Source organism: Felis catus, chromosome X (assembly GCF_018350175.1).
Source record: "Felis catus isolate Fca126 chromosome X, F.catus_Fca126_mat1.0, whole genome shotgun sequence".
Classification (NCBI taxonomy): domain Eukaryota; kingdom Metazoa; phylum Chordata; class Mammalia; order Carnivora; family Felidae; genus Felis; species Felis catus.
The window spans coordinates 39,771,011-39,796,743 of record NC_058386.1 but is presented as its reverse complement, the minus strand read 5'-3'; the positions used below and the strand labels follow the sequence as shown (position 1 = coordinate 39,796,743).

General features: G+C 44.9%; 1 long non-coding RNA gene across 3 annotated transcripts in view; it reads right to left on the bottom strand.

Moving 5' to 3' along the window:
* Positions 1 to 12,783: 12,783 nt before the first annotated feature.
* Positions 12,784 to 25,733, bottom strand: part of LOC123383451 — a 31,613-nt gene continuing 18,663 nt past the window's right edge. For 2 of the 3 annotated variants that reach the window (XR_006593190.1, XR_006593191.1), the window contains exons 3-5: positions 25,160 to 25,296; positions 14,692 to 14,747; positions 12,784 to 13,731 (exon numbers count right to left, since the gene is read on the bottom strand). This is a non-coding gene — a long non-coding RNA (uncharacterized LOC123383451). Of the gene's footprint in view, positions 13,732 to 14,691; positions 14,748 to 23,207; positions 24,250 to 25,159; positions 25,297 to 25,733 lie in introns of those variants that run through there. The other variant, XR_006593192.1, reaches the window with a different exon arrangement.

The window sequence follows — 25,733 nt, the reverse complement described above, 5'->3', positions numbered from 1 at the left end:
GGTTTTTAAAGATGTTTTCCATTAAGCAAATAAGGCTCCGAAGGCATCTTTGTGTGAGTGTGCATTTTTAAATCCTCCCGGGGTGAGGGAAATGAGGAGACGTTGCCCAAAGGGTACAAACTTCCCGTTATAAGAAGAGTAAGTTCTGGGGACGTGACATACAAATGGTGATTATAATTAACAGCACCATATTGCATACTTGAAATCTGCTCTAAGGGTAGGTCTTAACTATTCTCACCATAACAACAACGACAGCAAAATGACAATTATGTCAGGTGAAAGATATAACCCTTCTGTGGGAAACACCTATCACGTCACCACATGCACACCTTAAACGTACACAGTGTTTTATGTTACGTAGATCTCAATAAAGGTGCAAAGAAATCCTCCAGGCCCTGGGAAATTCCGTCGTCATACTGGGCTGCCGGGGACATCCTGGGATTTAATGCTCAAAGTCCCAAGTCCTGGTTCCCCACGCTGCTGGTAATGCAACTTCTCTAGAAGAGGACTGGGGAGGGACGGAGACCCCACCTCTTAATGGGGGGGAGTCGCACGGGTGTGGAAGAATGTTGCGATGGAAGTTACGACCTCAGCCATCTTTGGGAAATGCAGTGGGCCGCAGTCACATGAGTAACAGGGTGCTCTGTAGGAAGCGAGAAGGTGACCATCCCGTGGAGGTGGGAAGGGACCCAGGAATAGAAATTCTGGACAGTCCTCATGGCCCACAGGCTGCTCCTGGGCACCCGAACAATGGCTGGGAAGCGGGGACTGGGAGAATATTGCTCTCTGGTGTGAGGAACCCCATCCCCAGATCAACACTTCTGTTACCGACTGAATTGTGTCCCCCCACCCACAAATTCCAATGCTGAAGTCTTAACTCCCAATGTGATGGTACTTGGACGTGGGCCTTTGGGAGATGATTAGGTTTAGATGAGGTCATGGGGATGGAGCCCCCATGATGGAATTAGTACCTACAGAAGAAGGGGAGGAGAGACGAAAATGCTCTCTTTCCACACACATGCAGGCACCAGGAAAGCCATTGACTGCATATTGAAAAAGGGGCCTCTGCAAGCCAGGAAGAGGGTCCTCACCAGAACTGGACCCTGTCAGCACCCTGATCTTGGACTTCCAGCCTCCAGAAGTGTGAGAAAATAAATGCCTATTGTTGCAGCCACCCAGTCTGTGGTATTTTGCTATGGCAGCCATAGCTGATTAAAACAACTTGTTCCAGGGGCGCCTGGGTGGCTTGGTCCGTTAAGCATCCGACTTCGGCTCAGGTCATGATCTCACGGTCCGTGAGTTCGAGCCCCGTGTCGGGCTCTGTGCTGACAGCTCAGAGCCTGGAGCCTGTTTCAGATTCTGTGTCTCCCTCTCTCTCTGCCCCTCCCCTGTTCATGCTCTGTCTCTCTCTGTCTCAAAAATAAATAAACGTTAAAAAAAATTTATAAAACAACTTGTCCCACAGAGCTCATGCTCATGGGAGTGAGGTGAACGCATGTGTGAGTCCCTCCCAAAGTGCCAACAGAGGTGTGTGCACCGGCCAGTGGCGCCCTCCTTCTGACGTCTAGTTCAACGTAGCCACCAACCCCTGGGAAGGACCCCAGAGCCACCAGGTACTGGCCACGGGAACTCCAGGCCTGGTTGTCCATGACCCTGGGTGAAGAGGTCCCTCCTAGGGTGCTTTCTGCCTGGAGGGGGCAGAATCTAGGGGTCCTCGCTCCCCACAGTGTTCTCTGTGGTCATCTGTGACAAGGTCTAGTCAGCGCCTGGTGACTAAATGTTTCTAGGAACTAGATCACATGCCTTTGAATACACATAATTTGCAGGAAGAAGGAAAAGCAATCGGAGGCCTTCCTGGAACTGGAAGCCATGTGTTTATAAAGTTCATTGACAGTAAAAGTATCAAAACCCTACTGTGTGGGTGTTTTCAAGGCCAAATGGAGATCGTCCTCAAGGGCAATGTTAGACATGCAAATTTCTGCTTCTTTGAAAACAAATACTCAGGGGAGAGCACATATCCTGCACGACTTTAATTTTTCTGTGAAAGCTGAAAACAAAGAGAAGAAGAAAAAGAAGAAGAAGAAGAAGAAGAAGAAGGGGAAGGGGAAGAAGGAGAAGTAGAAGGAGAAAGAGAAGGAGAAAGAGGAGAAGGAGAAGGAGGGGGAGGAGAAGGAGGAGGGGGAGGGGGGGAGGAGGAGGGGGAGGAGGAGGGGGAGGAGGGAGGAGGAGGGAGGAGGAGGGGGGAGGAGGAGGAGGGGGGAGGAGGAGGAGGGGGGAGGAGGAGGAGGGGGGAGGAGGAGGAGGGGGGAGGAGGAGGAGGGGGGAGGAGGAGGAGGGGGGAGGAGGAGGGGGAGGAGGAGGGGGGAGGAGGAGGGGGAGGAGGAGGGGGAGGAGGAGGGGGAGGAGGAGGGGGAGGAGGAGGGGGAGGAGGAGGAGGGGGAGGAGGGGGAGGGGGAGGAGGGGGAGGAGAAGAAGAAACGTTTTTGAGCTACACTTCAAGTCTGGATAGTGTGGAGAAAGAACAACCCACAATATGGTCTAATAATAGCCAACTAAAAGAAGAGAATGGGAAACAGAGGAAGAGGCTTTGTTAATGGTTTCTACAAACTGGGCTCATCAGAAAGAGTTAAAAGAGTCCCAATGTGATCGGCTGGCACGTCTACCAATTTTCGGACAAAATACGTATTTTTGTGTTTTTTCCTCTACAGGAAAGTCAACCAATGGGTGTGTCAGACCCCCCTCCCCCCACAAAGACTGTTTGTTCTGATTATATTAGATTCAGGCTCCCTTAAAAGGACTCGATTTTCACAAAAGAGTGAGTGAACGCGCCATCCCTACAGTGGATTGGAATTCCATTTAAAGATGATACAAGTTGCCGTTGAGTTCTCTGTTTCCAATTATGGGGTTCCAGTGACTCAGTAGCGTAGTGTGTATGTGGGGAAGGAGGCTACAGGTTTCTCTGCTCTCCGCGTCCATGACCCTGGCTGCTGTCTTTCTTGCTGCCGTCACAAAGCCTCGCTCTGCGAGATGGCACAAGAAGGCCGAAAGGGCGGGCGGTAGCTCAACAGGATGGTAGACACAGACAGAAGCCTTCAGGGTCAACGGCCGTGAGGACAGGGAGCTTCGGCCACTCGGCTGCTGCGCCCTCAGGTGCCGGGTGGAAAACAGAGGCTGAAAGGGTTCATTTTCATGTCCTTTTCCTTAACCACCGACAGCGTCTCTCCTTGAGCAAACTTCAGTCGGGCAGGCTCTTCTGAATCCTCTCCCCAACCACACCTTGAAAGGTGCACTGAAGATCCTTGTGCCCAGAGGTGGGTTCCGTTGCCACCTGTGGAATCCGGGCTGGACACCATGACATATTTTGGTCAACGGGACATTAGCGTAGGCAGCGCGAGGAGCGATTTCAGGAGCCTTTGTGCAGCAGAGCGTGCTTCTCTTGACAACCTACCTAACTCTGTGTGACGAAGCCCGGGCCTGAGAGACACATGACCCAGCCACCCGGTTGTCACAGCCACCGCCATCCAACCCCTAGAAGCAGGGCCACTAGCTAATGGGAAGCCAGCTGCAGATGTACGAGTGAACCCAAAGGAGACCAGCGGAGGAACCGTCTGAGCCCAGCCCACGTCGCCAACCCGCAGACTTGTGGGCGAAATCAACGGTCGGCGTGTTAAGCCGCTGTGTTTTCGACTGGTTTGTTATGCGGCAGTGGTTAACTAACACACACAGACCCTCAAGTTTTTGGTAGGAAGAGAAGTAACCAAGGGCACGCGTATCAAGTCGCATCAGCGTCCGCTTAATCTCGCGATACGTGTAACTGCCATCACTTTCGATTTTTAACACGTACTTTCCTCTCGTGTCTTCCCAGGATGGCTCTGTGAGCCGGTAGCAGTTAGGTCAACGGAAGGGTGTCACTGATGGTACTACAGAAAAAATGATTCACACCTGGGAAAGAATGGCGAGGCAGACTTTACTCGGGACCATCCTGATTTCGGCTTTCTTGTGCCATTTCACAGGGAAAGGCTTTGTTATGGCAAGAGAGAGACAGCAGCCAGGGCCACGGATGCTGAGAGCAGAAAAATCTGTAGCCCCCTTCCCCACATACACGCTGGGCCCCACATTCCAGAAGGCTCTCGCGCAGAAAAGAATGAACACAATAGGCCTGACCGCTTATCCTGGGAAAGGCGTGCTATCTTGATAGGCCCTCGGCCGGTATCTGGGCACTTAGATTTGGGGAGAGTTCCCATCATTCCCAGAACAGAGAGGGGTGGCCCACTGGGCCTCAACTGTACAAGCAGTGTGGCTTCTGCACTGCTTTCCTTCTGGGAGGCTGGGAGTTGGACAGGTGCCAAGCAAGGGGTGCCCACGTGACGAGCCCCCGGTAAAAACCCTGGGCACTGAATCTCATTAATAGGCTTCCAAGGTTGGGAACATTTCACACATGTTCTCATAATTCATGTGTGACTCCATTGGGAGAAGATTCTTGGAAAACTGCACCTTTACATTTGTGTTTCCTAAGTGAAGTCAGATGGGCCGACGGGACATGTTCCAGAGCCTGGAGGCCTCCCACCTCCCTGGGATGGTTCCACGATCCATCCCACCTCCACGATCCATGTGGCACTCTGCCTCACAAGGACTTAGGTACCAGGTAGGGCACAGGTTCCCTTGGCTCTCTGGGCAAGGCAGAGTGGCTGTGGTCCTTGCCCGGCGTAGCAGCTCCTCTGAGCGTTTCGTGGTGACTCAGAGGGGGACAATTGTCTCGCTCGCTCCCAATCCAGATACCGAGCCAGGTCAGGCGAAGAGTTTGCTGTCCTTTGGGGATCACTTTTTATCAGCTCTGGATGGCAGCAGTGGGTCCTTTGGCTGGGGAACCGCCTGGATGGACTTCCCCACCTGGCCATGCCACATGCCTGTTCCGCCACTGAAGGGAGGAGGCACCACAGGACACGCACCCTGGGGAGCACGACTTTAAATAGCAAATAAAATCAGCATGACAGGTGGAGAGAGGCTATGGAAGCAAAGAAAAAGCCTTATCTTTTGGTTTCTTCAACGGCACTTTTTCCTGCTTTTTGAAAAAAAAAAAGTATATAACAGGCTACCTTCGCTCATGTCATGTTAATGTAATAGACACAATGTTACGTGAGTTTCAGGCGTATGACGTGTGATTCAACATCTCATCACAAGCGTGGCTACCATCTGTCACCATGCAACGCTATTACATTCTCATTGGCGATATTCTCTAGGCTGTGTCTTTTTATTCCCATGACTCATTCGTTCCATAACTGGAAGCCTAGCTCTCCCTCTCCCCTGCACCCGTTTTGCCCATCTCCCACCCCCTCCCCTCTGGCAACCACCAGTTTGATTTCTGTGTTTCTAGGTCTGATGAATATTAATTTGAAAAGTATCTGTGCTTCTATGTTCATTGCAGCATTATTTATAATAGTCAAGATAGGAAAGCAACCTAAGTGTCTGTTGGTAGACAAATGGGTAAGGAATATGTGGTGTGTGTGTGTATATACAGATACATATATACATATATATGTATATACGTGTATATTATATGTATATGTGTATATTATATGTCTATATGTGTATTATATGTATATAGGTACATTATATGTATATATGTGTATTATATGTGTATATGTGTATTATATGTATATATGTGTATTATATGTGTATATGTGTATACTATATGTATATATGTGTATATTATATGTATGTGCGTATATTATATGTATATATGTATATTATATGTATATATGTATATTATATGTATATATGTACATGTATATATGTGTATTATATGTTTATATGTGTATATGTGTATATTATATGTATATATGTATATTATATGTATATATGTATATTATATGTATATATGTACATGTATATATGTGTATTATATGTTTATATGTGTATATGTGTATATTATATGTATATATGTATATTATATGTATATAGGTACATTGTATGTATATATGTGTATTATATGTGTATATGTGTATTATATGTATATATGTGTATTATATGTGTATATGCATATATTATATGTATATATGTGTATATTATACGTATATGCATATATTATATGTATATATGTATATTATATGTATATATGTATATTATATGTATATATGTATATGTGTATATGTGTATTATATGTTTATATGTGTATATGTGTATATTATATGTATATATGTATATTATATGTATATAGGTACATTATATGTATATATGTGTATTATGTGTGTATATGTGTATTATATGTTTATATGTGTATTATATGTGTATATTATATGTATATATGTGTAGATTATATGTATATTATATGTATATATGTGTATTATATGTTTATATGTGTATTATATGTTTATATGTGTAGATTATATGTATATATGTGTAGATTATATGTATATATGTATGTTATATATAATGGAATATTACGCAACCATAAAAAAGAATAAAATCCTGCCATTTGTGACATGGATGGACCTAGAAGGTATTAGGTTAAGTGAAATAAGTCAGGCAGAGAAAGACAAATACCATATGATCTCACTCATATGTGGAATCTAAAAAAAAAACAAATGAATTTTTCCAGCTTTTTGAACAAGGTGCCTCACATTTTCAATTTACACTGGGCTCCACTAATTCACTTTATCAGAATCATCCCCTTTTATAAAATTTTTAAAAATCTTTATTTATTTTGGAGAGAGAGAGACAGAGTGTCAGCAGGGCAGGAGCAGAGAGAGAGGGAGACACAGAATCGGAAGCAGGCTCCAGGCCCTGAGCTGTCAGCACTGAGCCCCTTACGGGGCTCAAACTCACGAACCGCGAGATCGTGACCTGAGCCGAAGTCAGACACTCAAGCAACTGAGCCACCCAGGCGTCCCGAATCATCTCCTTTTATGATAAGAAAAGACAGGATTCAGTAGGCAGAGAGGGAAAGGTTCGGACCTGAGGTCTCTGGGTGAGCAAAAACACGTATTTTGAAACAATGCTGGGAGCCTTTGACCACAGCAAACCCCCTCAGGCGTAAGGTCCCTCTTAAGAATGTCACAGACCCCACCTGCTGCCCCTCAGGTTCCCCTCAGGAATTTGACCAAAGACCTAACTGTGGCCATAGGCCACCCTTCGCACAACAGAAACGAGCCAATCGGGAATGGACAATCCGGCACCTAGAGCTGTCCAGCCAATAAGGGTGGGACCCGAGAAGGAGCTAGAGGGAAGGGGGAGGGCTGACCAGAACCTTCTACCGCAAGGACCCTTGCCTATGATCGAGGGCATTCACTTCCGAATGCCCCCTCTCTGCCAAGACAGCTTTCCTACTCTGCTTCCTTTCTAATCTTCTATTCGAATAGACTTTTCTCCGCTGCTCTCTCTGTGCCCACCTCTTCATTCTTCCAAGCGTCGAGACAACGAATCCCGGGTATTGAGGCAAAAAATCCTGCAACACTTTTCATCCTCCCAAGTGTCTCTTATGCTTCTGGACTGATATTCTAGAACTGTTTTTCCACTTTTTCAACCACGACTCGGAGTAAGGGGCATGTTTTACATCATGACCCACGCATGTCAATGAATTGAATGTTTCACTAAATAATGGTGACTGTTACTACAAATGATAAAGTAAAAATATAAAGTCAGTATCACATACTAACTTTAACATAAAAACATAAAGTTAGTATCACGAAATGCTCTCCCACACGAATGCAAATAAATAGTATAAAAAACGAAACATGGGGGGAAATGTTAATGAAGCTGATGGCCCAGATCCTAAGGGGACAAGGATACATGTGTGTCAAGAGCACTGCTGAGCCAGTTTCTAAACTCCCTTCTTCTTTAAGCTAATCACAACCTACACTGACTCACAGCATAATTAATGGGGCACTTTCTGCGATTTGAAAAACCCTGTTCCAGAGCAATACTTTCCTATCCCTGACCCTAATGTCATACAAAATGGTATTAAGTGTTCCACGGTGAAAGGGTTCCGTGGGCAATGAATGTAGGAAATGCTGCCTATTCGGTACCTTCCAGAAATTCACAATGCATGTTACCATATGATGGTCTGAAGAAATCCCCATATACTGAAGAAGTATATGGGATTTTTTTTATCCAGTCTTTATCAACCAGTCGCATATAATCCTTCCTATGTAGTTATTGGGTCAGAGAAAAGAAAACCATAGTATGTGGCTATCTAAAGAGTGAAAATGACACTATATCTCAGATTTTATAGAATGTGGCCAAAATCATCCCCAGATGTAAACTCATAGCCTTAATAGATTCTGTTGTTCAAAAATGGATTTTAGGGGTGCCCAGGTGGCTCAGTCGTTTGAGGGTCCGATATCAGCTCAGGTCATGATCTCACGGGTCGTGGGTTCGAGCCCTGCATGGGGCTCTGTGCTGACAGCTCGGAGCCCGGAGCCTGCTTCGGAATCTGCGTCTCCTTCTCTCTCTCCCTGTCCCTCCCTTCTTTGTGTGCACACTCTCTCTCCTTCAAAAATAAATAAACATTAAAAAATTTTAAAAATAAAAACGGACTTAAAAATAATAAAAGTGTAATTCAAGACATTTGGCACAAGATAGCAGAAACAATCCTAGAGAGATCAAGCGGGTAGGCATAATAGAAAACCACAACTCCATTAATTAAAAATAAGGAAACTAGAAGCGTTTTCCAAAAAATTAGACAAAACTTTGCAAAATGCAACTTTAAAAAGAGAGGAAAATACAAGTATATAGAAATATCGTGGACAAAAAGGAACACAGATGTGTCGTTTTGGCAATCCTGACGGCATGGAGAATTTTTCTGGAAAATCATAAAGGAGCAGAAAATGCAAACGGACCAGTTACTGAAAAGGAGAGAAGTTTGCAAGGAAGCACCTTCAAAGGAAGGCTAGAGGACCTTACCAGTGAGTCCTTTTGAACTTCAGTTAGCTCATTTCTAATGCTCCATAAACCACTCCAGCAATTAAAATAAAACAACAACAACAAAAATCCAGGCAGGAACTACTCAGTTTGACTTCTGTTAACAGTAAACCTGATAGATACAGCTAAAATGCTATAGAGATACACCATTAGCACTTCGTAAAAGAGCCAAAATGCGTAAATAACTTGGTAAAGAAAAACCAAGCCCCAAATGGAGTCATTCGCCCCTCATGACAGCAATTAACGTTTACAACAGTTTCAGTCTCTCCCAGGAATGTGACCTTGTAACAGTCAATCTGAAATTTCCTGATTAGCACTAGTGAGGTCATCTGTATGATAGAAACCTTTCTGTTCCTTCCCCCCAAAATAAGCTGTCCTGGCCTGAAACAATCCTTCCTTTGCTTTTGCTAATAACTTCCTTGCCCCACCCTTCTGGGCTAGAAAAAACTTCCATTTTGTGCAACTCCTCAGAGCATCTCTCTACTTGCTAGGTGGGATGCTAGATGCCTGAATAGCTTAATAAAGCTGATTAAATCTTTATTTGTTTTTAAAAATTTTTTTTTAATGTTTGTTTGTTTTTCGAGAGAGAGAGCGTGAGCAGGGGAGGAGCAGAGAGAGAGGGAGGCACCCAATCCGAAGCAGGCTCCAGGCTCTGGGCTGTCAACACAGAGTCCCATATGGGGCTGGAACTCACAAACCGTGAGGTCATGACCTGAGCCAAACATGACCTGAGCCGAAGTCGGACACTTAACCGACCGAGCGACCCGGGTGCCCCAAGCTAATTAAATCTCTAAAATTTCTCAGTTGAATTTTGTTTTTCTAGCACATATAAAATCGAATGTAACAGAATTTTGAAACAGTAACCTATCATATCTGTACTTAATTACAGTTTGTTCCAACTCTATAGGATTTAATTTATAGTGGAAAGTCTATAAATAGCATACATCCCATCAATAGGTTAAATAAGGAAGCTCATCACTAAAGATGTTTTTATTTTGTATTTTTTTAATTTTTAACAAAAATTTTTTTAATGTTTATTTCTGAGACAGAGACAGAGCATGAGTGGAGGAGGGACAGAGAGAGAGGGAGACACAGAATCTAAAGCAGGCTCCAGGGTCTGAGCAGTCAGCACAGAGCCCGACGCGGGGCTCGAACTAACAGACCGCGAGATCATGACCTGAGCCGAAGTCAGACGCTTAACCGACTGAGCCACCCAGGCGCCAGGTCCAAGGATGTTTTTACAGGGATTTAAAATACCTTGAAATCCAACTCACGATTTTAAATATCAAAACCTTTCAAAATTGGGGCACCAGGGTAGCTCAGTTGTTTAAGCATCCGACTCTTGATTTTGGCTCAGGTCGTGATCTCACGGTTCCTGGGATGGGAGCTGCGTAGAGGGCTCCGAGCTGACAGCATGGAACCTGCTTGGGATTCTCTCTTCCTGTCTCTCTGCCCCTCCCTCGTTTGCACGCTCTCTCTCTCTCTCTCTCTCCCTCAAAATAAATAAGTAAACTTAAAAAAAAAAAAAAACCTTTAAAATTAAGAATCAAAGGATATTTCCTTGATATCAGAAGTTCTTAATTTAGGATTCTAGGGGGTCCATTAATAATAGTTCAGGAGGGCTGTGATCCCATGAAATTGTATCCAAAATTGTACGTGTGTATCTGCAAGTATTTTTTTTATTTTTTTTAAGTTTATTTATTTATTTTGAGAGAGAGACAGAGAGAGAGCACAAGCAGGGGAGGGGCAGAGAGAAAAGGAGAATCCCAAGCAGGCATCAGTGCCGAGCCCAACGGGGGACTTGAACTCACAAACCCTGAGATGGTGATCTGAGCCGAAATCAAGCATCCGCCACTTAACCGACTGAGCCACCCAGGTGCCCCTCTGCAAGTATTTTTTTAGAAATAAAATTCATGGGGCACCTGAGTGGCTCAGTCGGTTGAGCGTGTGACTTCAGCTCAGGTCACGTGGGTTCGTAAGTTCGATCCTCCGTCCCCCTCCCCCTCCGCCCTTACCTCACTCATGCTCTCTCTCTCAAAAATAAATAAAACATGAAAAAAAAAGAAATAAAATTCATAAAACCGTCATCAGTCCCTCAAAGGGTTCTATGACCCCAAAGCACTAACAATAATTACTTTATAGGATAAATACTTTTTTTTTTTAATTTTTTTTTCAACGTTTATTTATTTTTGGGACAAAGAGAGACAGAGCATGAACGGGGGAGGGTCAGAGAGAGAGGGAGACACAGAATCGGAAACAGGCTCCAGGCTCTGAGCCATCAGCCCAGAGCCCGTCGCGGGGCTCGAACTCACGGACCGCGAGATCGTGACCTGGCTGAGGTCGGACGCTTAACCGACTGCGCCACCCAGGCGCCCCCGATAAATACTTTTTATATCAACCCAATTAACTTTACCCTCAGCTGAAATAGTGAGAGACACTTCTCTAAACAGCAGAAACCAAGTAATGATGTTCACTATCTCGTGTTAATTTTAACATGACTCTAGGAGCTCTGACCAAGCTGTAACTACTGGAAAGGAGGGTATCAGTTTATCACTGTATGGTGGGATACCTGGAAACCTTAAGAAAGTCAGTTAAAAACTACTGGCCAACTAACCCACCAATTGTAAAAGGTGGCTCATCATAACGAAAATATCTAGTTATCAATTTGATAATAGAATTGAGCGTTCCAACGTAATAATTGCTGAATCTAAGAAGTTCTGTGAAAAATTCCAAACCATTGTTCAGATAACATTTTAATGGCCAGAAAAATATACGCTTTTCCTAGATGACAATACCTCGGGAATATACAGATATCAATTCCTCCCCCGATTAATTTCAAGGCCAGACAAACTTGCAGTCAAAGTCCCCATGGGATTTGGTTTTAGATACTCCGAAAGAGATTTTCAAAGAACGTCTAACATAATAACAGGGAAAAAATATAAAAACACAAAGAACTAAAACATACAGATACATTCATCACCAAAAATAAATAACTAACCCAGAAACTTCCTAATATAAGATCCATAATGAAGGATCGCACAGCAATGAGGAAGGAACTATTTATTGAAGAATCTGACAAATTATCTCATTATTTTGAAACGTAACAATATTTGTTACCACGTATTGAATACTTAGAGCATGCTAGGTACTATGGTAAGTATTTTGCACACATTTCTGACTTCACCCTCAAAAAAAACCCCTCATCAAATAGATATTCCTATTCTCATTGTATAGTCAAGGGAATTGGGGTACAGGACGGTTATCAGACTAAGTTATACCTTTGGTTAAGAGTCAAGCAAAATTTTGGGGCACCTGGGTGGCTCCGTCGGTTAAGGGTCCGACTTTTGATTTCGGCTCAGGTCATGATCTCACAGTTTGTGGGATGGAGCCCCACATCGGGCTCTGTGCCGACAGTGCATAGCCTGCTTGGGATTCTCTCACTTCCTCTCTCTCTCGAAATAAATAAACATTAAAAAAAAAAAAAAGTCAAGCAACATTTCAAATCCAGGTTGGCCTGACTCCAAGGCCAAGCCAAATGCATTTCATATATATGGAAGAGTTTTATTTCTTTTCAAACTATAGAGGCATTTCCGTTTCCAGGAAAATGGAATAGACGCACTTTTCCCTATTCCCCTGCTAAGTACCTAAGTATAACTGTAGACCCTGGACGTTATTCAGACCACAAAAAAAAAAAAAAAAAAAAAAAAAAAAAAAAAAAAAAAAAAAGCCTGCTTTCTCTACCCAAAGAACTAGGAAAGGAAGAACCAAGCAGGACAGACAACTTTTAGGCAATAACTGATCTACTCCAGGCAAACACTATGCGGAGAAAAAACGCAACTCCACCCCCCCGCCCCCAGTAAAAAAAAAAAAAAAAAAAAAAAAAAACAGTGGCGAGTCCAGACCGCCACCCCCACTAGATTATAATGACATACCTCAACTCTTACTGCGAGTAGCATCAGAGGAAACCTGGTAGGGGGTCAGAACATGTCACAGGAAACTAGAGAAAAGATGATCCTTGTTTCTACGGTAGCAGGACACTTTAGCCGGGTTGTGTCCGACAGCTGTGCGGAAAGGGGAACCTGTGAGTGATGTTACAAGCCCTTGGAAGTGACGGCAGGACTTGGATATCTCGCCGAGATTTCCACACAAAAGTGTGAAGGTGTAGCCTGGTTTCTTCCTTTGTTTACAGCCAAGTGGAAGAGGACAGAGATCGACTGAAGAAAGAACTACGAAGCGAAAAGGAACCAGTACCTGATCTGGGAAATTCTCAGGCTAACCAGATTGCAAAGGATGTTAAAATTAAGAGAGTCATCGTCGGGGCGCCGGGCTGGCCGAGTCCGTTGAGCGTCTGACTTCAGCTTGGGTCATGATCTTGCGGTCCGCGTCGGGATCGTCAGCGGAGAGCCTGCTTTGGATCCTCGGTCCCCCTCTCTCTGCCCCTCCCCTGCTTGTGCACTCTCTCTCACTCTCTCTCTCGCACTCTCCCTCAAAAATAAATAAACATTTTTTCAAAAAAGGAGATTCACTGTCAGGAAAGCATGCTCTGTAGAGAAGGCCGAGGGGGTGGCTGGATGACCTTTGGCTAGTACTTAAGAGATTGGGGGTATGACTCATGGGTCCCCTCCGCCATCTCAGCGGAAGCCAGGAAATATCTGTAGAGACATTTCTTCTCCAACCGTGTGAATTCCTGTGACATGCCCAGGTAATTCACAAGCTTTTTCAGAATGTGGCTGCAGCAGAAACACCATTAGCTTGGGGCGAATGTGGTAGAGACAGGACAGAATGAAAGAAGGCCATTGGACTCTCAAAACTCTACAGGCAAAAAAAAGAAAAAACAGGTTGATAAAACTACTCAGCTGCAAAATGTACTATCTTAAAGCTTAATGAAATTTGCACGGGTCAATTTTGAAATTCCTTGGGGCCAGGGACCCCTTTCTTCCTTCCATCTCTCTTTTGGAATGGGACTATCTATAACGGTCATACTATACCTGCCCCGCCATTGTATTTGGGGATCAGACAATTTGTTCTTTAGTTGTACAGGCTAACAGATGGAGAGGAATTTTGCCCTGGGGTGAGTCGTATCCAGAATCTCACCCACACCTGATTAAGATTATTTAGATCATGAGGGGCGCCTGGGTGGCTTAGTCGGTTAAGCGTCCAACTTTGGCCTAGGTCATGATCTCCCAGTTCGTGAGTTCGAGTCCTGCGTCGGACTCTGGGCTGACAGCTCAGAGCCAGAAGCCTGTTTCAGATTCCGTGTCTCCCTCTCTCCCTGCCCCTCCCCGACTCGCGCCCTGTCTCTATCTCTCAAAACGAAATAAACATTTAAAAAAAGATTATTTAGATCATGAGTTTGGGATCTTTTGAGCTAATGACACTTACTTGACATTTTGAATTTCAAGTTAACGCTATAATAGGATGAGGCTTTTAGGAATGTTGGTATGGGGTGTATTTTGCATGTGGGATGAATATAAACCTTTGAGGGGTAGAGGGCAGACTGTAGTGGGTTGAATGGTGATTCCCAAAGATCTTATAAATGTTAATCCTCAGAACTGATCAATGTTGCCTTATATAAAACAAAGACTGCAAATGTGATTAAGAATCCTGAGATGGGGTCATTATCCTAAATTATCTGGATTAAATGCAAGGACATGTATCCTTATAAAAGGGAGACAAAGAGATTTCAGAAGACAGACAGAGAAGAAGGTAATGTGATGATAAAGCCGAGAGAGAAGTCTCCCCCTAGGGCCTCCAGAGAGAGCACGGCCTTACCAGCATCTTGATTTCAGCTCAGTGAAACTGATCTCGGGTACTTCTGGCATTCAGGCCTGCGGGAGAATAGATTTTTGTTGTTGTAAGCCACCAAGTTTGTGGTAAGTTTTCACAACGTTCACAAGAAACTAATACACAGGGCGAGGCTGTCTGCTCTCACTACTCTTACTCAACCTAGGGCTCGAAATCCAAGCCAGCACAATAAGGCAAGAAAAGGAAATAAAACGCATACAGATTGGAAAGGAAGAAATGAAACTCCCTATTTGCAGATGACATGATAATCTACATAGAAAGTAATAAGAAATCTACAAAAAAAAAAAGTCTTATAATAAGTCAGTTTAACAAGATCACAAGATACGCGATCAACATATAAAACTCAATTGTATTTCCAGGGGCGCCTGGGTGGCTCAGTCGGTTAAGCATCTGACTTCGGGTCAGGTCATGATCTTGAGGTTTGTGAGCTCGAGCCCTGCGTTGGGCTCTGTGCTGACAGCTCAGAGCCTGGAGCCTGCTTTGGATTCTGTGTCTCCCTCTCTCTCTGCCCCTCCCCTGTTCGTGCTCTGTCTCTTAATAATAAATAAATGTTAAAAAATTTTTTTTAAAAACTCAATCGTATTTCCATATGTTAGCCATGAACACATAGACACAAAATTTAAAACACAACACCATTCACAATTGCCCCCAAAATGAAATGCTTAGGTGTAAATATAAATAAATAGGTACAGGACTTGGATGCCGAAAACTACAAAACTTATTCAGATCAGAGATCTCTGATCTAAATATATGGGAAGACACACTGTGTTTGTGATTTGGCAGACTCAGCATTATAAAGAGATCAATTCTCCCCCAAACTGGTACACAGGTTTAAAGCAATTCCCGTAAAAAATCCAGCAAGGTTTTTTTGTAGATATTGACAAGCATGACAAGCAATTTATATCATAAAGCCATGTCCATCAAAAATCCAGCCAGATCTTTTGATAGATAGTGACAAGCATGGTCTAAAATGTATATGGAAATACAAAGACCTAGAGTTGCTAAAGCAATTTGGAAAAGGAAGAATAAAATGGGAGGGATCACTCTAGGCAAAAGCAAGACATTATGTAGCCAGAGTAGTCAAGACTGTGTGTTACTGGCAGAGAGATAAACATGTGGATCCATGAAACAAAAGAGAATCTAGCCACATACAAGTAGAGATGCCTTGTGCATCCTTCACTCAGGTTTACCTGAGCGATCCTTCATATCTCGAATAGATAAAGAACTCTCAAAACCCCACAGCTAAAAAAATTTACTGAAAAGAGGAAGAAGAGGGGCGCCTGGGTGGCTCAGTCAGTTAAGCCTCCGACTCTTGATTTCGGCTCAGGTCACGGTCTCATGGTTTGTGGGATCGAGCCCCATGTTGGGCTCTGTGCTGACGGCGTGGAGCCTGCTTGAGATTCTCTCTCTCCCCCGCCTCTCTGCCCCTCCCCTGCTTGAGCTCTCTCTCTTTCTCAAAATAAATAAATGGACCTTGTTTTTAAAAGGGGGACAAAGACATGAAGGGACATTTCATCAAAGAGGTTATACAGATGTTGAATAGACACTCGGAATGATATTCTTCCCTAGCCGTTCGGGAAATGCCAATTAAGACCACGATGAGATAGCACTACAAACCTACTCGACACCTAAAGAAAAAATAGTAAAATGCCAAATGTTGGCACGGATGGAGACAAACGATATCTCTCACATGTTGCTGATAGGAACATAAAAGAGCACAGCCACTCTGGAGAACATTGATCCCAGAGGACTGGGAATTTATATTCACCCAAAAACCTGTACACAAATGTCTATGGCAGCTTTACCACTAATAAGCAAAAACTGGAAACAACCCAAATATCCTTCAGAGGGGACTGGTTAAACTGTGGCACCTTCATACCATAGAATACTACTCAGTAACCAAAAGGAGCAAACTATCGATAAGACGAAGCAGGGTCATGCAGAGCGAAGAAGGCCAATCTCAAGGGGTCTCATGCGATACGATGCCACTTATGTAACATCCTCAAAATGACAAAATTGTGGGTAAACAGAATTGTAGTTGCCAGGGGTCAGGGACGGAGATACGACTATAAAAGTGTAGCAGGAGGGAGAGCTTGGTGGGGATCGACTAGTTCTGTATCTTGATTACAGTGGCGGTTACACGAATCTACACTGGTGATAAAATTACAGATCCACACACATACGTTGTGCCAATGCCAATTTCCTGGTTTTGATGTTGTGCTGTAGTTACGTAACATGCAACTCCCGGAGGAAACTGGGGGAAGGGGGCGCGAGGTCTCTCTATACCGTCTTTGCAACCTTGAGCGAATTGAGAATTAACCTGAAATAAAAAGATTCTCAAAAAGGAAAAAAAAAGCGCATAGAAACCAGTAAGCGGTGTGGTATAACTGAATACTACTTGGTGATAAAATGGAAGAACCCAGTACATACAACACCATGTATGACTCTAAAAAACGCCGTGTTGGGGCGCCTGGGTGGCGCAGTCGGTTAAGCGTCCGACTTCAGCCAGGTCACGATCTCGCGGTCCGTGAGTTCGAGCCCCGCGTCGGGCTCTGGGCTGATGGCTCAGAGCCTGGAGCCTGTCTCCGATTCTGTGTCTCCCTCTCTCTCTGCCCCTCCCCCGTTCACGCTCTGTCTCTCTCTGTCCCAAAAATAAATAAATGTTGAAAAAAAAATTAAAAAAAAAAAAAAAACGCCGTGCTGAGTGAAATTCACTACACAAAGGAATGTATTTTGCTTGATTCCCTGTAAATGAAATTCCAGAACAAGAAAAACTAATCTGTGGTGAAAAAAACTCAGAACAGCGGTGTTTGGGGGCGGAGAGCCCACTGGAAAGGGGCATGAAGAAGCTTTCTGGAATGATAATACTCATGTTCTGTCTCATGATAAGGGTTTGGGTTTCACGGGTGTACCTACATAAAACAAGAATTCAATAAATGATACCGAGATAATCTGTGATTCTTATAAAAAGATAAAAATAGATCCCAACACAGAAATTCATTCCTGATGGATTAGATACCTAAGTAAATCTTTTAACTTTTAGAAGATGATGTAGGAGAATTTATGTATACATTTGGGGCAAGGAAGAAGTCCTTGATAATGACATCAAAAAAGAGAGAAACAAGAAAGAAAAACACTTACGAAGTTTACAAAGGATCAACACCCAGAATACCGTGGACCCTTGAATAACACGGGGGTTCGGGGCACCACCCCCCCCATGCAGTTGAAAAATCTGCGTTTCACTTTCGACTCCCCCAAATCTTAACTACTGGCAGCCTACTGCTGCTGACCAGAAGCCTTACCGATAACACAAGCACCCGATTCATACATATTTTGTGTGTGACATGTAATACATACTTTACTCTCACGATAAAGTAAGCTAGAGGGGAGAAAAATGTTTTTCTAAAGAACTCGTAAACCAACCAGCCAGTCAAATAGAAAAAATGGGCACAGGAAGAAGCCAAAATGGCCAGCAAACATATGACAAGAGGCTTCAAGACAAGAGTACCGAGGACAATGAAAGTGACAAAGAAGGAGACAGCACTTCATACCCATCAGATCGTAAAAAAGAATAATGTGTGATAACATCAAGGGCTGTGAGGATGAGCTGCCTATTAAAACTGAAGATGCGGGGCGCCTGGGTGGCTTGGTCGGTTAAGCGTCCGACTTCGGCCCAGGTCATGATCTCACGGTCCGTGAGTTCGAGCCCCACGTCGGGCTCTGTGCTGACAGCTCGGAGCCTGGAGCCTGTTTCGGATTCTGTATCTCCCTTTCTCTCTGCCCCTCCCCTGTTCATGCTCTGTCTCTCTCTGTCTCAAAAATAAATAAATGTTAAAAAACAAAACAAACAAAAAAAAAACTGAAGATGCTTTCCATTGACGGTGCGGAACCTGCTTGGGATTCTGTCTCTCCCCCCTCTCGGCCCCTCCCCCACTCGCGCGTGCGCACACCCGGTCTCTCTCAAAATAAACACTAAAAAAAAAAAAAAAAAAAAACAACTGAAGGGGTGCCTGGGTGGCTCATTCGGTTAAGCGTCTGACTTCGGCTCAGGTGATGATCTCACGGTTCATGAGTTGGAGCCCCGCATGCGGCTCTCGGGATCCTTCCAGAGGCTCTCTGGATCCTCTGTGTCCCTCTCTCTCTCTGCCCCTTCCCTGCTTGTGCTCTCTCTGTCTCTCTCAAAATAAATAAAGAAACTTAAAAAAACAACAACAACAAAACAACGGAAGATGTTCACACCTCGTGACCTGAGAGTTCCACTTCCGGGTGCCAACCCTCGAGAAACTCAGGCCCGTGAAGAGACCCGATAATGAGAATGTTCTTTGCCGCAGTGCTTGAAGCCACGAGAAATGAAAACCATCTGTTAGTAGCATTTGTATATGTGCTGCCGAAGCCAGCCGTGTTAGTAGCGTTTGACACAATCCATCATTCCCTCTTTCTAGAAGCATTTCTCTCATTTGACTTCCAAATGACCCATCTCTTGGCTTTCCTAGTATCTCACTAGCTGCTCCTTTGCATTGCTGGATCCTTCTCCTCTTCCCGATCTCTACAGTTTGGAGTGTCCTAGGGGTTATTTTACACCTGTTCCCCAGTTGATCTCATAGATAATTTGGGCTTTTAGACACAATCACCAATCACCAGCCTGGACCTCTCCTCTGACCTTGACCTGGACATCTCACTGACATCACGAATGTCACAGTGCATTTGTCACATCAAATTCACAGTGCAGCATGTTATCATGTCCAGAACCAGAGTCATAATTTCCCTTCAACCTCCAATCCTCCCCCAGGCTTTCCCGTCTTAGTAAATGACACCGCCATTCACCCAGCTGCTCAGGATAAAACCTTGCAGTCAAACTTGAGTCGTCTCTCACACACATCCTGGCCATCGTTCTTTCCTTCTCGTTCCTCGTTGAGCCGTGATCCAAGCCACAATCCCCTCTTATCTGAACTGCCGTGACTACTTCCTTCCTGTCTCCTAATTCCTCTTCTAGCCCTCCCACAGTCCGCCCTCCTCTGGCAAGCAAAGTGAGTTCAGAAACGCAGGCTTTCGGCAGCCAGGGAGGACCTAGGACTTTTCCACATTTCGTACAAAAGATCCAAACTCCGCCGACAGCTGTTAACTCCCTGGTAGCCCCCCACGCAGAGTCACGATTACACCCCAGGCATGGCCTCTGGGCAGGGGATGGAAATTCACACCGTGCAGTATTAAAGAAACTTTTCTTTCCTGTTTTCTTTGAAGTTTTCATTTAAACTCCAGGTAGTTAACATACAGTGTAATATTGGTTTCAGGCTCAGACTTCACTGATTCATCACTTACGTACAACACCCAGGGCTCATCCCCACAAGCGTCCCCTTTAACGCGCCTCACCCATTTAGCCCGTCTCCCCGCCCAACACCCTGCCAGCAACCCTCAATTTGTTGTCCATAGCTGAGAGTCTGTTTTCTGGTTTGCCTCTCTTTTTTCCCCCATGTTCATCTGTTTCGTTTCTTAAAATTTCACATGGGAGTGAAATCGTATGGTACTTGTCTTTCTCTGGCTGACTTATTGCACTTAGCATGACACACTCTAATTCCATCCATGTTGTTGCAAGTAACAAGATTTCATTCTTTTCGGCCGCCGAATAATATTCCATTGTAAACATACACCACATCTTCTTTTTTTTTTTTTAATTTTTTTAACTTTTTTTTTATTTTTTTGAGACAGAGAGAGACAGAGCATGAACAGGGGAGGGTCCGAGAGAGAAAGAGACAGAGAATCCGAAACAGGCTCCGGGCTCCGAGCGGTCAGCCCAGAGCCCGACGCGGGGCTCGAACTCACAGACCGTGAGATCATGACCTGAGCCGAAGTCGGACGCTCAACCGACGCCACCCAGGCGCCCCCCACCACATCTTCTTTATCCACTCATCAATCGATGGGCATTTGGGCTCTTTCCATAATTTGGCTATTGTGGATAGTGGATACAAACATTGGGCTGCCTGTAGTGAATTGCTGGATCCTAGGGCAGTTCTATTTTTCATTTTTTTGAGATACTTCCATGCTGTTCTCCAAAGTGGCCATACCAGTTTGCTTTCCCCCCAACAGTGCAAGAGGCTTCCCCTATATCCACACCCTCACCAACACCTGTTGGTTCCTGTGTTATTAATTTTAGCCATTCTGACAGGTGTGAGTTCTGATCTCATTGTGCTTTTGACTTGCATTTCCCTGATGATGAGTGATGTTGACCATCTCCCCTTGTGTCTGTTGGCCATCTGGATGTCTTCTTTGGGAAAATGTCTATTCGTGTCCTCTGCTCATTTTTTAACCGGATCCTTTGTCTTCTGGGTGTTGAGTTTTATAAGTTCTTTATATAATTTGGATACTAACCCTTCATCGGATATGTCGTTTGCAAATATCTTCTCTCATTCCCAAGGTTGCCTTTCAATTGTGTTTATTGTTTCCTTCGCTGTGCAGAAGGTTTTGTCTTGACGAGGTCCCGATAGTTCATTTTTACTTTTGTTCCCCTTGCCTCCAGCGATGTGTCTAGTAAGAAGTTGCTCTGGTCAAGGTCAAAGAGGTTGCTGCCTGTATTCTCCCCTAGGATTTTGATGGTTTCCTGTCTCACATTTAGGCCTTTCCTCCATTTTGGATTTATTTCTGTGTATGGTGTAAGAAAGTGGTCCAGTTCAATTCTTTTGCATGTTGCTCCCCAGTTTTCCCAACACCATTTGTTGAAGAGATTTGTTTCCATTGAATATTCTTTCCTGCTTTGGTGAAGGTTAGCTGACCATATCGTTGTGGGTTCATTTCTGTGTTTTCCATTCTGTTCCATTGATGTTTGTGTCTGTTTTTGTGCCAGTGCCATACCGTCTTGATATCTTGATCACTACGGCTTTGTAATATCAGTTGAAGTCTGGAATTGTGATGCCTTCAGCTTTGGTTTTCTTTTTCAAGATTGGCTATTTGGGGTCTTTTGTGGCTCCATACAAATTTTAGGATTGTTTGTTCTAGCTCTGTGAAAAAGGCTGTTGGTATTTTGATAGGGATTGCATTAATCGTGTAGGTTGCTTTGGGGAGTAGAGACAGTTTAACAATGTTTGTTCTTCCAGTCCCTGAGCATGGAAGGTCTTTCCATTTCTTTGTGTCGTCTTCAATTTCTTTCATAAGTGTTCTATAGTTTTCAGAGCACGGATCTTTTATCTCTTTGGTTGGGTTTATTCCTAGGTATCTCATGGGTTTGGGTGCAATTGCAAATGGGATCAATTCCTTGATTTCTCTTCTCGAAGAAACTTTTCTTTCAGGAAAGCAGCCTTGGCTAGGAATTGGACTATGTGCCTGAGGGCACAAGGCCGGGAATCAAGGTATCTCCCTACTTTAATCTTTTTTATGTTTATTTATTTTTGAGAGAGAGAGAGAGAGTGTGTGTGTGTAAGCAGGGGAGGGGCAGAGAGAGAAGGGGACAGAGGATCCGAAGCAGGCTTCCAACACAGGGCTCGAACTCATGAGCCAGAAATTTATTTTCTCATGGTTCTGGAGGCTAGAAGTCTAAGATCAAGGTGTTGGCAGGATTGTTTCTTCTGTCTTCTGAGACCTCTCCACTTGGCTTGTAGATAGCCAGCGTCTCCATGTGTCATCTCGTCTTCATTCCTCTGTGCCTGTGTCCTAATCTCCTCTTTTTCACAAGGACACCAAGCATATTGGATGAGGGCCTGCTCTACTGACCTCATTTAACCTTAATTACCTCTTTCAAGGCCCGATGTATAAATCCAGTCACATTTTCAGGGACTGGGGCTTGGGACTTAAACACAAGTTATGGGGGAACCCAGTTCAGCCCATAATAAAGGCTTAACATGTTTTCCCTTGGGCCACAGGGACAGACATCCGAAATATTCCAATTTTTATTGTTCCTCTTTAGCCCTGGGCCTTCAGAAAAGCCTGACCAACATTGTTTAGTCGTGTGGAGACGAACAAAAGAAAGTGTGATCTTTTTCACATTCACGTCTCTGCTGACACCAGGGAGCAGGGGCAGGAACCCTGGAGGAGCAGGGCTGTGTAAACGACTCAGCCCTGTGACCCAAGCTCCCCTCCCCACTCTGTGTCAGAGCAAGGAGACCAGAAAGGAAGGGGAGCAAGCGACCCAGACTCATTTAGTCGTTCAAAAATACGTGTAAGACGGCGTACTAGGTCTGGGATATTTAAGGAACCAAAGAGACAAGATCTCTGCCCCAATTGGGATGAAGACACGGTGATGACAGGAAGCCTCTCTGAGAAGGCCACTTTGGGAGAGGCCTGAATGAAGTGACAGAGGAAGCCACACAGGCTTCTCAGAGAGAGACAGGAAGACAGGGAAAGATAGCCAAAAGATCTGTACTTGGTCTCAGAGCATATGGACTAAAGTTTTGTGTCAGACCCCCTTCAGGGAAGAACTTGCTGTCCAGTTCTGGAAAGTGTGGTTAACTTACAGCTTCCACCCATTTGCTTCATCAAGGTTCGCCTGGGCCTTCAAACTAAGGTCATGCCTTTCTCAGGGTACGGCGGTCATTGCCCCCAGTGAATGACGGAGTAAAGAGGTGATAGCTGAGGGCACTTGCTTCCTGGGCAGCCCCCCCGGGGCAACCGACTGCGCAAGGCGGTGGCAACAGGCCTTGCCATCTCCATGCAATGCAAGACTCCTGGAGCTGGTCATCCGTGTCTCCAGACCTCTCTCCTGGGGTGAGGAGGGGGTCTCATCACAGTCTGATGGTTTCCCCTGCCCAATCCTGTTTCCTCCTTTCACTGGCACAGGTGCTACTCCCCAGTAGAACATCTGCACTCTTTTTTTTTTTTCTTAAATCTTTATTTTTGAGAGAGAGAGAGAAGCAGACTGCGAGTGGCGGAGGAACAGAATCCAAGGGAGGCTCCGATGCGGGGCTCGAACTCACGAACTGCGAGATCATGACCTGAGCCGAAACCAAGAGTTGGATGCTCAACCAACTGAGCCTCACAGGTGCCTCCTAAGGGAAGAAGGATTTTAGATAGAATTTTTCTGGAGTTATCGAGCTCACCTCAAGCCAATGTAAGGTTGCAACAGGATCACCTAGAGTGTCTGAAAGGCGTCCCCAGAACTTGGGGGAAACACAACGGCTTGGGGTCCAGCTCATGACAAAAAGTTCTCACAGGGGAGAGATCTGGCAGCTGGGAGGAGTTTGCTGTGTTGGGGGTAGCCCACACTCTCAGAGTTTGGGGAGCCTGAGAATGGCATCGGAGAGACAGCTGATCTGGAACTATTTAAATCTTGCCCACGAGGACCCCCAAGAGAGGCCTAAAACCTTCACAAGGAGAATCTGACTTCACTGGATCGTGGAGTGGAGGGGAACGCAGAAACAGGGAAATGTGTTACCCGCTTATGGAAAGTACCGTTAGATGTCTTCGGGGGGAGGAGGGGCTACGAACAGGCCCCCCACCCCCAGAGAAGGAGTCAGATTTTCAAACCCACCAGCTAAGTTAAAAGCACGTTTTCCAATGATGACTGGCAGTTGCTTAGGGCTCATCTTGTCTCATAAACACCTAGAAGGCGGGTAGAGAAAGTAAAGGGACAGAAAACAAACCATCTCCGGACGCCATCGACGTCACTCTTTTCCATCCTTCCAAAAACCAAGGCCTCGTCGGTCAAGTCGGCAAATCTCTGGACCTCTACAAAATTACTATGCCTTGATGAAACCTACCTGCGTTTTTATCCCAGTTGGGGGTTTAGGGACGCGTGAAAATCATCTCCTTTCCCCTCCAAGACACATATTCCCCTCTCTTTGACCACAACTGCTTTGGGAAATATTTTAAAAGCCTCTTCTTTCCTGACTTGGAAAGGAGCACCCGTTCCAGACAGCCACTTAGCTCCCCTGCTCCATCACTCACTGGTTTAAGGAGCTTACGATGTCTGAACTTGGCCTTATCACCAATCGGATCTGACGGTTTACATCAAGAACCAACAGCCGCCTTCTGAAACGTCACATCTCCCTTCTCTCATGTTGTGGAATCTTTGTGCCAAGTTTATGGCCCATGACTGATGGAAGGGCCACAGAGGACGAAGCCCTTTCCAATTACAAATTACAGTTGGGCCAAACCTACAGATGATACTAAGCCATGTTGGGAGCCCATACTCATAGCCAGGACCCCGGGGATCCCCACATAGTTTGTGTATCTGATAGTTCAGGCCCGTGAGGCCCACTTCAAGTCTTTCTCTTCCAACAAAGAGAAACCAGAACCCAGCGTTGTTTTTCCACAGGAAAAAAAAACAAAAACAAAAAAAACTGCCTCTTTTGACTGTGTCACAAGAAAGGAAAGGAAACAGCAATTTGAAAATGTTTGGGGAATGAAAAGATTTCTGAAGAAAAGCACCGAGGGGCCCCTCGGAGCCCGACGGTCTGCCGGTAAGGGTCCCACATTCCCACCAACCTTGGCAACTTTGCGGGGAGATTACCTGTTGGCTCTCGTCTCTTTGTCGAGCAAAGGCCCTTGCAAATAGATGACACTGATTGATCCAAGGCAGACCGCTGAAGCCTCTTCCAAGAGAAGGCAGCTAGGAAACACAGTTTGAAAGAAGCCGGAAGGATGGTCCTGGGAAAGGAAAACATAGACCAGGCCTCAATTCCCCATTCAGGATGAATCAGGCAACCCAAGACGTTCACAAGAAGACTGGACGTCTAAAATGGTTAGGTAGAGACCATATTAGCATTTCCAAGGAGGGTGTGTGTTCAAAAAAACTCTAGGAAACAAGCGAACAGAAATGAGACCTCACAGGTAAACCCATGCATATATGATCAATTAATTGACAACAAAAGAGCCAAGAACCCACAACGGGGAAAGGACAGTCTCTTCAATACATGGGGCTGGGAAAACTGGACAGTCACATGCAAAAGAATGGAACTGGACTAGGTTCTTACCTCATACACAAACATAACCTCAAATTGGATCAAATATTTGAACATAAGACCTGAAACCAGGGCGCCTGGGTGGCTCAGTCGGTTAAGCGGCCGACTTCGGCTCAGGTCACG